The following is a 13,038-nucleotide window of genomic DNA, read 5'->3' as shown; positions in this document are numbered from 1 at the left end:
TATTAGCAGTTAAGTTTTGGGGAAGTTTAAAGTTGTACACAATATTTCAACTGCACAGATTAGGGGTCAGTACCTCTAAACCCTGCAATGTGCATGGGTCAACTGTAGGTCATAGAGCAGTGTTAAATATAGTCATCAAGTTGTCCATTACATTTCTGTATTATTTATCTTATAAGTAGAAGTTTGGACCTTTGACTAGCTTCATCCAATTTCTCCTCCCTCCCAACCCCTACCCACTGCCTCTGGTGATGAGGAAATATTTTTACAGGAGAATACTAACTAATAAATACACAAAGAATGGATAGTACCACAAAATTACCATTCTGCAACTACATATGGAATAACTGGCTCTTATTAAGAATCATTGATGTGGATGAAATCATTAGATGAATGGCTGATGGACAGATTTTCCCATGGGTTACCCCACCGATGACCTGCCAATAATATGTGGGAGCAGAAGGGTGCACCTGTATGATGATGAGATCTGGCTGACACCATCACAGAGACCGAACTATCAGGAATAGTGGGACACCATGTACCTGCTGGTGGCATGCAGGAGGAATTGCAGTCTTTTCTGTGAAGTATTCTTACTAAGAAATATTCAATCAAAACCTTAGTCTGTATTTCTAGCTTCAAGTTCAAAGGAAATTCAGGGAACAAAGGAGTAAAACGAAACCACCAGGAAAAAATAAAATTCAGAAAATGGACATTTTATAAGACATCTAGCCTGGTCTCTTCAAAAAAGTCAAAGGGAGTAAGTAGTGATTCCTGCAGCTTAGGTGAATAGGAGTCCTAATGGAATGTCGCCTGTTGTCTTCAGTTGGTTCTTCGTTTGAACAAATGAACTATATAATGAATTTGGGGAACAAGTGGGAAAATGTGAATGTGAACTAGGTATTAAGGAATTCTTGTTTTTCAAAGTGTGGCTGTAATACCACTCTATGTAAGATAGCATGTTATTATCATGTTTGGAACATACTTTTAACTGGCAAGAGAGGGGAATATGTGTAAACAGTTGTTTGATTTGGTGGTGGGCATATGGGTATTCTCTGTACCCTTCTTTCCACAATTATGCATATTTTAACTTTTTTTCACAATTAACGTTTAACAAAAACAGGCTCCAAGCTTCCAACCAGTCACTGCTGCTCCACAGTGAGGAGCCGGCAGCCCTAAGTCTCGGTCTCCTCCAGGGCTTTGCACCCTCTCCAGTGGCTGGAGACCCAGGGTTGTGGGCACCACACTGAGCCTCCAGAGCCAGGCGTGCCATTTGCATTCCCAACTTCCGGCAAACTGAGTTAGGTACGGATGTGGAAGTGGGGGTGGTTGAAGGGGAGTGGGGGTGTGGAGAAGTATTGTTTGGGCAGAGTGGGTTTGGGACTTCACAAGTGCAGCAGGTCACTTTCCGCCCACACCGCCTCTCACAGACTGTTTTTCAGGACAGGCCTCCTGGAGCAGAGCCTAGGAAGCCCTTTCCTCTGTGGCGTTACCTGCCTCTCCCCAAACCTCAGTAGGTAAGCTGCTGCTTCTCGCAGGGTCCATGTCCTGAGCTGGGGCATTTTCTCCATGGGCTGGTGGTGATAACCTCCTAGATGCCTCTCCTATCTCTTCCTCTTGCTTCCCATTTCCCCAAGTCAAAAACAAACCAAAACGGCAAACAAAACAAAACAGGGCTTCTTGCTCACTCTTCCTCCTTGGTAGTTGCATTCATTTTTGTTCAATTCCTTTTAATAAACCAGATGCTGGAGAGAGGATCTCTCCATTGAGCCTTGGATTGAACTCCTATGCATTCCTCTTGCCCTTGCTAGTTCTTTGTCTTGCCCCTTCCTTTCTTCTGAGTATTAAATAGTAACTAATAGTATTGATCACTTAACCGTGTGTCAGATGCTGCTTTAAGCACATTCTACGCATTGGCTTCTTTGATCACAACAACGTAATAAAATATAACCTTCATGGTACAGAAGAGGAAACTGAGGCACAGAGAGGGTCAGTAACTTATGCAAGATTGAATCTAGGATGTGTGTACTCTTCTCAATAGTTCTATATTTATAAATGTGTTTATCAGGAAGTAACTGAGTTCCTACTCTTTGCCATGTATTACTGTAGACACGGGGAACATAGTACTGAAGAAAGCCATGTACTTGTCTTCATGGAGCTTTCATACCTATACAGAAGAAAAATAACCAAAATGGAATAAATAAATCAAGGCATGCATCAGAAATCTTAATCAGATGATGGGAGCAGAAGGAGGGCAGTCCAGGAAAGCCTCTTTCAGGAGCTGATCTTTGTCATTAAAAAAAAAAAAAAAAAAAAATATATATATATATATATATATATATATATATATATATATATATATATATATGGACACCTGGGTGGCTCAGTTGCTTCAGCATTTGACTTTGGCTCAGGTCATCATCTCATGCCTTGTGAGTTCAAGTCCCACGTCAGGCTCTGTGCCGACAGCTTGGAGCCTGGAGTCTGCTTCCGATTCTGTGTCTCCCTCTCTCTCTGCCCCTCCCCTGCTCATGCTCATGCTCTGTCTCTCTCTCTCTCTCTACATAAATAAACATTAAAAACAATTTTAATTAAAAAGATTATATGTAGTTTTAAATAGGTCATCTATTCTCTTGGTTCAAACATTAAAATGTATAAAAAGTGATCAGCTTTTCCTTCTAGAAATTTTATGCTTTATGTGTCCTTAAGACTGTCAAATTATTTTTTTCCTTCCTGTTTGTCTCCAAGGAAACATGTTTTACTATACCATATGCTGTCCTCCTTGCTTTTCACAATATTTATTTTGGAGATCTTACCATATCAATACTTAAAAAGCCTCATTTTGCTTTTACAGTTGCTTACATTTTCATACTATGAATTACAATCATTTATTTAATCAGTCTCCTATTGAAGGTGCTTAGGTTTTTTTCTAGTCTTTAATTGTTACAAACAATGCTTCAGTAAATAATCCTTTACATCAGGAGTTGGCAAACCATTTCTGTAAAGGGCCAGATAGTAAATATTTTAGGCTTTGTAGGCCATATGGTCTCTGTCACAACTATTCAACTCTGCTGTTGTAGCATAAAAGCGGCCATAGACCATGTATAAGCAAACAGGCGTGGCTGTTTTACAATAAAACCTTATTTGCAAGAGCAGATGCCGAACTAAATTCGGCCAGTGGGTTGCTTTATTTGCTGATGCCTGTTATTCATCATTTTATATACTGGATCATCTCCACAGGATAAATTCCCAGAAGAGAGTACATGAATTTCTAATTTTGATAGTTTCTACCAAATTGCCTTTCACTGAGATTGTACCAATTTGCTTTCCCACCAGCAGTGTATTTGTCTCTTCAACACTTTGCCGATATAGTATGTTCACACAAAGTGAGGATTTTGCCAATTTCATAGGTAGAAAATGGAATTTCAGTATAGTTTTAACTTCTGTTTCTCTTTTTATGAGTCCAGATGATCCAATAGAATAATTTGTTTTCTACTGGCTAATGGGCGTTTTAAAAATCAACTGTATAAGCTCTTTAATTTTAAAAAGAAGATAAACCCCTTATCTGTGATATGCTGGGGATACTTTTTCCAGTTATTTATCTTTTGATTTGACCTAATTTTTTTAAATGTTTATTTATTTTTGAGACAGAGACAGAGCATAAGCATGGGAGGGGCAGAGAGAGAGCGAGACACAGAATCTGAAGCAGGCTCCAGGCTCTGAGCTGTCAGCACAGAGCCCGACACGGGGCTGGAACTCAGGAACCATGAAATCATGACCTAAGCCGAAGTCGGAAGCTTAATGGACTGAGCCACCCTGGGACCCCTGACCTAATTTTTTTTAATGAAGAGGTTTTATTTGTGTATAGTTGCATTAATGGATCTTTTATTTTATAGATTCTGCATTTTGTATAATAGTTAAAAAATATACCACATTCCAAGGTTATAAATGAATTCTACCACATTGCCATATGATTTCACATTTTATATTTCAAACTTTAATCTAGTTGGAATTAAGCCAGGTATAAATTATGGATCTGTTTTACTTTCTTTCTGAACATTAACAAGTTGCCCCTGTGACATTTAGTAAATACCATACCAAAATAGTGGTTTAAACCTGATTTCATTTGACACCTTCATAAAATATTAAGATGCTGTGTATGTTGGGCCTTTTTCTGCACTTTATGTTCCACTGGTTTAGCTTACTATTCATGTACCAGTATCACGTTATTTTAATTACTCAAGTTTTATGGTACACTTTGGTACCTAATATAGGCTAACCCCCCCAACACCCCTACAACTTCTCTTTATTTTAGGATTTTCCTTGATATTCTTGCCATTTTTTAAACATGATCTTTAGAAACCTATTGCGTAGATTAAAAAAAAAACAAACTTCATTTGGATTGAGTTTAATTTTTTAATCTGAGGAGAATTGACAGATTTAAGATACATTATATTTCCCTGTCCAAGAACATGGTACAACTTTCCATTTGTCCAAGTCTTCTCTATCTTTTCAAGAGTTTTCTTCATATAGGTCTTGCACATTTCTTATTTATTCTCAATTATGTTAACTTTTTGTTATTGTTGCTTTGGTAAGTAAGCTCCTTTCTTGTGTATACTGACTGCTGTCAATTTCTGCGTATCAGTTTCTATACTGTTACTGAATCCTGCTCTTCATAAGTGATTCTTTTAAAATTTATTTTCTGGGGTTTTCCGGGAATACAGTCACATCATATGTAGATAGTGATAGTTTTAGTTCCTTTCCATTTTAATACCTGTAATCTCCCTTCTTTCATTACAAGGTTCGCTCTTTCTGGTAGAGTAATAATAGTAGTAAAGATGACCATCCCTGCTATTTCTTACCTGGAGTTCTAGAGCTTCTAGTATTTCCCCATGAAGCATGATGCTAGCTTTTAAGTTGAGAGCTGTATTTTTTCATTGTAGGTAAACAGCTATCGATTCCTAATTTGAGTGTTTTTATTAAAAAATAGATGCTGACTTTGTGAAATGCCTTTTCAGTACTTACGAAAGTGATTATTTGATTTTATCTTTATGTCTTCTAATATAAATAATCATTAATATTGCATCATGTTTGTTGCTCAGTAATATTGATTTCTCATTATTGAAGCATCCTTGCATTCTTGGGATAAACACTACTTCATCATGATGTAATATTCTGTTACTATGCTGCTAGGTTTTATTTTCTAATTTCTTATTTTATTTCATTCTAATTTTTTTAAAGTTTATTTATTTTGAAAGAGAGAGAGAGAGAGAGAGAGAGAGAGAGAGAGAGAGAGAGATGAGGGGCAGAGAGAGAGAGGGAGAGAGAGAATCCCCCATACTCATGAAGCCTGACATGAGGCTCAATCCCATGACCCCGATATCACGACCTGAGCCGATACCAAGAATTGGAGGCTTAACCGACTGAGCCACCCAGGCGCCCCTCCTAATGTCCGTAAGTATTCTAAAATGTCCATAACTATTCATGATATTACCTGTACTTTTTTATTTGTTTTGCATAACCTTTGTCAGGTCTTGATGTCAGTGTTATGGTTGCTTCATAAAAATAAATTCTGAGTTCTAAAAATAAAATTCTATAATCTGAAACATCCTAAATAGCCCTGGAATTATCTTAATTTTGATAGCTTCACAGAATTGCCCTGTGAAACCATCTAGGACTGATGTCTTTTTAGGGGTAGTTTTTGACAATTTCCTACATTTCTGTAGAAATTGGTCTACTTAAACTTCTGAATTTTTCTGGGGGTCTGATCTTAGAAAAGTATCCATCGTATCTTACTCATGTGGAATAAAGTAGTCTCCAATTATTCTTTGAATTTCCGCAGTGGTTATTTTGTTTAAGCAGGTTTTCTGTCTTTTGGCTTCTTTTTCTGAGGGAAAGAGTAGTGTGTAAGCTAGTTAACAGTTAATGTTTTATTTTTTAATAGATTTACTTTCATTCTTCTTCATTTATTGACATAAACATTTAAGAGTATGAATTTGCCTCTGGGTATTTTAGTTCAGAGTTTCCCAAGCTCAAAACTATTCACATTTGGGACCAGGTACTTCTTGTGGTGGGGGGCTTTCTCATTCATCCTGGATGTTTAGCAGCATCCCTGATCTCTGTCTACTGGAGGCCAGTAGCATCCCTAGCCTCAGCTGTGACAATCAAAAACATTTTTGGATATTGACAAAGGTCTCCTTGGGCGGGGGGAGGCAAAATTGTCCCAGGAGAAAACCACTGCTTTAGCTGTGTATACCCTAAGCCATGGTGGCGAAGGTTTTCTCTATTTTTCGCTATGTGCAAAAATTTAGATTTGCATTTTCATGTGATCCAATTGTTATTTAAGATAAATTTTCAAATATAAATTCTGGGGGCACCTGGATGGGTCAACTGGTTAAGTGTCTGACTCTTGATTTCAGCTTAGGTCATGATCTCAGGGTTCATTGGATCAAGCCCCACATTGGTCTCTGCACTGACAGTGTGGAGCTTACTTGGGATTCCCTCTCTCCCTCTCTCTCTGCCCAGCTTGCACTCTCTGTGTCTCTCTCTAAATAAATAAATAAACATTAAGAAGTGAAATAAATAAATTTAAAAACAAATAAAATATAAATTCTGAACAACTATGGTTGTTTTTTACAGACCTTACAAATATTCTGAAGTCTTTATCCCTACTTTTACTGAAAGTGAAGCAAAAGTTTGTCATTTTATTATCCATTTTCCTTTCAGATGACTTGTTGGATTATAGAGAAGTGCTAAATTGATATAGTCATTGCCATAGAAGTTCCTCATCATTAATATTTACTCAACACAATGTATTCTAACCACTTTCAAAGCCTGTTACATAGACTATCTCATTTAATTCTTGCAGCAATCCTATTTGGTAGGTATTATCTCCAGTTTCTAGATGGGGAGTCTCAAAATAACTTGCCAAAGATTTCACAGCTAGGAAGTGAAGTATAAATATGCCTTTAAAGGGCCTTTAGTTAATGAAAACAGCTTTGTTTTGCAGGGGCAGTGGGAAGAACAAAGTAAAGTCGTTCTTGGGTGGGCAAGGAAAGCATAAGGTGAAACCCTGTGCTAACTGGTTGTTCAGAGGGGTGTGTGCCTGAAGCATCGTGACAAACTTGAGTGGTAATCCTTCCTGCCTCCTGTGGAAGAGGCTTTGCTGCTCAGGACAGAAAAAACACCAAGGAGTAGGATATTTGAAACAAAGAAGAGCTTTACCCTTGTATTTATGTGTCTTTCTTTGTGGTGACACTGGACCCCCACAGAGGAAGACGTCCCTGGGGTTTCAGCAGCTACCAAGGCAGACAGTCACTAGGGTGGACTAGTTACCACTCATTCATTGAAAGAGATCAAGTGCATTTTGTCTTTGTGTGTTAAATACCCTTTGTTTATCACACTTGAATTTGATAAATACATTTGGGAGTTTATTAACTTTAACTCTTTCTAGTGTATTAAGAACCACGTTTTGGAATAGCTAATAATCTTTACTTGTGTCTTTGTGTTGTATTAAAGGCTTTGGTGTGAAGCTAAAACTAAATCTAGGCAGATTTCTTTTTCCTGGCTTTTAATTTTCCACTTGAAATACTGATAGGTTTCCCAATAAAATAGTTTTTCAAGGTTAATGGATAGTAACTGACCAGTTTTTTTCAAATAGTCTTAAAAAAATGGCAAAATGTGATCTCATAAAATGTCAGTATTAAAATAGAATGACAAAAGAGGATTCTTGAAAGAAAATGTTTTTAAATGTTTTCAAAGGGTTTGTATTGATCCACGCATTAAATTCCAATTGAATGGGATTTCATATTGAGTTGGTGATGAGCACTTTCAAAAGTGTACATGTTACCCAACAACTCAAGTTCTGCTGCCCGTTGCTCAAAAAGCCAATAGTCAAAAGACAAGTTTTGAGTGGAAAAGAACATGAACTTTATTCAGGAGGCTGGCCACCTGGGGAGAAGGCAGACTCTTGTCCAAAAACCAACTTGGAGGTTTCTGCCTGGCCCAAAGATTTTTAAGGAAACTTTAGGGAAGTTAATCAGTAAAAGGGGAGCACAGTGGTCTGTAACCTTCTTGACTGGGTGCAGACTCAATAGTGCCAGCTACAGACTTTATCGTGGTGCTCAGAGGCTGTGGTGCCCCATGGCTGGTTGTGCAAGAGAGTTTGGTTCCAAGTCTATCTAGGAAACAGTGCATGATATCTAGGTATATAAAGAAAGGTTTAGTTAATTAGCCACACAGGCTAAAAGTGTTTGCTAAAACTTGAGGACTACTGGGGTGCGTGGGTGGCTCAGTTGGTTAAGTGTCTGACTTCGGCTCAGGTCATGATCTCACAGTTCATCAGTTCGAGCCCCGCATCAGGCTCTCTGCTGACAGCTCAGAGCCTGGAGCCTGCTTTGGCCTCTGTGTCTCCCTCTCTCTCTGCCCCTCTCCCACTCACTCCTGCTCTGTCTCTCAAAAATAAATAAATGCTAAAAAAAGAAAAATTTAAACTTGAGGACTACTAAGTTGTCCTGAGAGGCCGATGCAGTGGCTTCATAAACCAAAAAGGTCTATAATGTGAGGGAAAATTTTCTCCACTATTCTTATTTTTCAAGCATGCATTTGAAGAAATGGTCTTAAATGTACATGTATGAAGGATAAGCAAACTGCAAGAATTCCAAAGGGGAAGAGAGGAAAAGATTCTTCCAAAAAAACTCTTTTGGAGAGGTCACTGAGACAGGTTTTTCCACTTCCAGGAAGCTTGTTTTTGTTTATGTTACCGTTACTTAATCATATTTTTATTTACAAATTTTTAGATAAATTGACCTTAGGAAATAATTGTGCTCTTTAAGATAGATTCAAAAGTGAGATTACTACTTAATGTTGATGCTGCACATCCCAGTGACAGGGTGGGTAGGCCTTAAAGGAACACCTGCATTTGAAACAGCCTTAAAACCTTGACAGCATTGATCAGCACTATCATTCTATACCAGTAGAGGGAGATGTAAGTCCACTGCAGTAAATTAACAGATGTCCTTTGCACCAGTGAGGTGGGGGGGGCGGGGCAGGGGTTGCTCTCAAACCAGGTCCAGGTCCAGAAAATAGAGATAGAGAAACAGATAGAGAAATAAATGAATGAATAAAAGTTTTGGTCAAATATTTTGAGAAACACAAAGTATACATCTTCATCAAAGACTACTGGCAGGATTTTCCAGTTTTACCCATTTTTTAAACGGCGAAATGTCAAAATGAATGTAACATAAAAGTCTTGATTTGCATTTCCCTGATTATTAATGATTTTAAAATCTCATCTTGTTTATTGGATGTAAGTACAGATAAAAGATATTTAACATACTTAATGTTTAAATTTAAATCCTAAAATTCATCTTTTATATTCATTAAGTTATTTTTCAAAGAGTTAAATATTAAATTTAAATTTCTAATTGATTAAATATATCTCAGTAAAAAAAATCTTTCCCTAACCTGTGCTCAGAAAATTTGTTGCTCATCACTTCTATTAATATTTTGTTTGGTTCTTAAATTTAAGTCTTTATACCATCTGGTGTAGGCTTTCTGTATACAATGTGTGTTATGGGCAGAACTGTATCCTCCCAAAATTCATATTGAGGTCATAACCCTCAGTATATAAGAATATGACTATATTTAGAGACAGGGCCATTAAAGAGGCAATTCAGTGGGCGCCTGAGGGGCTTAGTTGGTAAAGCAACTAACTCGTGATTTCAGCTCAGGTCATAATCTCATGGTTCCTGGGTTCCAGCCCCACATCATGCTCTGCACTGACAGTGCAGAGCCTGTCGGGATTCTCTCTTTCTCCCTCTCTCTCTACCCTCTCCCTCCCAATCTCAAAACAAATAAATAAATAAACTAACTTTAAAGAGGTAATTCAGGTTAAATGAGGACATTTAACATTCAAGTGAGAACATGCCTGAGCCCTACTCCACTCTAAGTTCTGTCCTTATTGCAGGAAGTTTGGACACACAAGGGGACACCAAGGATGCTTGTGCACAGAGGAACAACCATGTGAGGACACGGCGAGAGGGCACTCATCCGCAAGCCAAGAGGTCTCAGGAGAAAGCAAGCCTGCCCACACCTTGACCTTGGACTTCCAGACTCCAGAACTGTGAGAAAAATTTCTGTCATTTAAACTGCCCAGTCTGTGGTATTTGCAGTGGCAGCCCTGGAAAATGAATCCAGTGTGAGCTATGGAGTTTACTTTGTTTTAATATGGAAAAACCATTGGCTTCTAGTTCCATTTACTGAACAGTCCCTCGCTTCCTCATTGATCTATCATGACTCTTTGGTCATCTACCAAAGTTCCATATAAATGTGGAGCTATTTCTAGGCACTTTATTCCATTGATCAGTCTATCCCTGTGAGAGGACTGTGCTTCATTATAAGTGATGATAGCTGGTAGAGAAAGGCCTTGCCCCTTTTCTTCTTCTTTAAAGGGACTTGGCTATTTTTGATCACCTACACGTTGCTATGAAGGTTAGAATCAGCCTGCCAAGTGTCATTAGAGATCATATTGGGATTTTGATTGTATTTGCATTAAATCTGTAGAACTACAGAGAAATAAACTTTGTAATTAAAGAATGATCTCCATCGGAAGGTACCACTTACTTCCTCTTTATGTTCGATGAACTGCAATTATAGTTCTGCCCACGTGATGGCACCACAAACTGAAAAATCAGATTTTCAAGGTTGGCCAGGAAATCTCAGAACACACACACAGTGTTAATCTTTTAGTAAATACTAGAATGTTTTGAAGGGCAGATCTGAACTTCATATGGAATGTTAAGTGGTTTGTCGAATGCTTATGTACGATAACCAAAGAGTTGAAATAATAACGAAAGATACCCTGACCACCTGTTCTTCACAGTCCTTTTCTCTTAGAAGGCCATAAACAATTAGAGATAAAAAGTTCATTGTCAACCAGTAAAATAAAGATATGGTGTGGGATTAGCTCTGGAAGTTAAGGTGGTCTTTTCTAACCAGCAAGCCTGCTGTGAATAGGCTAGTGAATAGGTTTGCATAAATCGGCGGACCAAAAGTCACCCTAGGCTTATGAATGAAGGGGAAGATTATGTAATTCTTCATTTCCACCGCACCCTTATTCCAGCCCTGATCATCGTGGGAGTAAAGTCTACTTTCACTTATGAGAGACATGCCTGCGCTTGCCCTGAACTGTGTAAAGAACCAGAAAGACGTTCCCTTCCTACTCTGTAATGCCAGTGAAGTCTCCTTCTACATTAGGTGGGAAGTGTTTGACACAGAAGGCCTCTGGAAATGCTTGTCTAACTGACACCATGCATACCTAAACTTGAGAGTGGACTGGAGCAAACCCTTTTTCTAAGTACCTGCCAGAGGTTCATTAATCTGGTACTGGAAAGAGCCCCTGGCATTTAGTATCAAAAAATGGTTTACTGCATCTTGTTAACCTTAGATTAAAAGATTTGTCTACTGCGCATCAACATAACTTGGGTGGTCTACTAACATATACATAGAACAGTTAACTAAACCCCAGTTTCCTTATCTGTAAAATGGGGATAACAGTATTTCCCACTCCCAACTGTTGTAGGATTACATAAGGCATTTCAAAATACTATACACGGTGCCTTGTTCTTAATAAATGTTCCACTGTTGCCAGCACAGCAAGGGAAACAGGTGTTCCTCGGTCAGCAAAAGTGAATAGCAAAATCCGGGAACAGGAATCTAAGCCATGTTGAAGCTCATTAGCCAATGTCCCTCCCTTCATCCTACCAGTCCCCCTGCAGGGGGAAAAGGCCTTGCATTCTCTCCCAGCACCAGGGCAGCCCTGTGACTTAATGAGCCATTTAAAGGATGCATTGTGCCTAAGCCCTTCCAAAAAAGAAGTGATAGATGACTTCGATGGTAAACCATAATTAGCACCACCACATGTGCTTATAACACCACGAGGTGCAGTGTTATTCTTGACAGCCAAGGTATGGAAACAATCTGTGTCCCTCAACAGATAAATAAAAAAAATATATGTGTATGGAATAGAATAATATTCAGCCCTAAAAACAAAGGAAATTCTCTCATTTTGCAGCCACGTTGATGAAACCAGAGGTTATTATGCTAATTGAATAGGCCAGAGAGAGAAGACCAATACTGCATGGTATCACTTACGTGGAATCTAAGAAAAATTATAACTCAGAAACAGAGAGTGAAATAATGGTTGTCTGGGACTTGGTGAGGCAGGGGAAATGGGGATAGGTTGGTAAAAGAGTACAAAATTTCAGTTATTAGTTGAATAAGGTCTGAGGTTCTAATGTAATAAGGTGACTATAGTTGACAGTACCGTATTGTATAATTGAAATTTGCTAAGAGAGTCAATCTTGAGTTTTTCCAAAAAAGAAAGTGAATATCTGAGGTGGTAGATTTGTTCCTCACTTTTAAACATGTTGCAGTTTGTCAGGTATACCTCAGTGAAGCTTAAAAAATGTAGAAAACAATGTCATCCCCAAATACTCTTGCTCCTATAATACTGTCATGCAAGGACGAGTTATTGCATTTATGTGGAGTCACTCAATGGATTCTGAGTTTGTTCTGTCAGTCCAGGGTGGTTTATAATGACGTCTTAAACAAGAGAGAAATACTTCAGGCCGTCTACCCATCACTGAGCAGACCAGCCAGCAGGGTAAGCCATATTACCTGCTCAGATTTTCCTGGCCCTTGAGTGTAGTGATTTCTCATGATCAGTTGCACAGAAGTCTTGTTTATAACAATGAAAGTGATACCTTGACACGTATATAAGAATGGGTGTGAGAAATAAAAAGGCACATGGCCAAACCACATAAATGTCAGTCTTCTCTAGAGTTTTAGTTCTAAACATATTCTCCTAGAGCATACCAGCCCTTAACCTCTGCCTTTCTTTTCTTTTGTACTGGGGCTACACATGTGAAACATAAGCAAAGCCAAAAACCAGGTCAAATTTTAAGTACAGATTATATTCGTTTACTTTCAGAGCTGGAATAGGAGTTCAGTGTGAAATGAACTCAACTTCGATTTACAAAGGTG

At 38.4% G+C, this 13,038-nt stretch overlaps 1 long non-coding RNA gene across 1 annotated transcript; it reads left to right on the top strand.

Moving 5' to 3' along the window:
- The first annotated feature begins 405 nt into the window (after positions 1-405).
- LOC109246357 (uncharacterized) lies at positions 406-10,594 on the top strand. Its single transcript, XR_002071315.2, has 3 exons — positions 406-1,299; positions 1,437-1,511; positions 9,962-10,594. It is a non-coding gene; the product is annotated as an uncharacterized LOC109246357 (long non-coding RNA).
- Positions 10,595-13,038: the final 2,444 nt, after the last annotated feature.

The sequence above is a fragment of the Panthera pardus genome, unplaced genomic scaffold, assembly GCF_024362965.1.
Source record: "Panthera pardus isolate Hobbes unplaced genomic scaffold, ASM2436296v1 HiC_scaffold_2, whole genome shotgun sequence".
NCBI classification, from domain to species: domain Eukaryota; kingdom Metazoa; phylum Chordata; class Mammalia; order Carnivora; family Felidae; genus Panthera; species Panthera pardus.
Note: the sequence above shows the minus strand (reverse complement) of the source record. Positions and strands in the feature narration are given on the sequence as shown.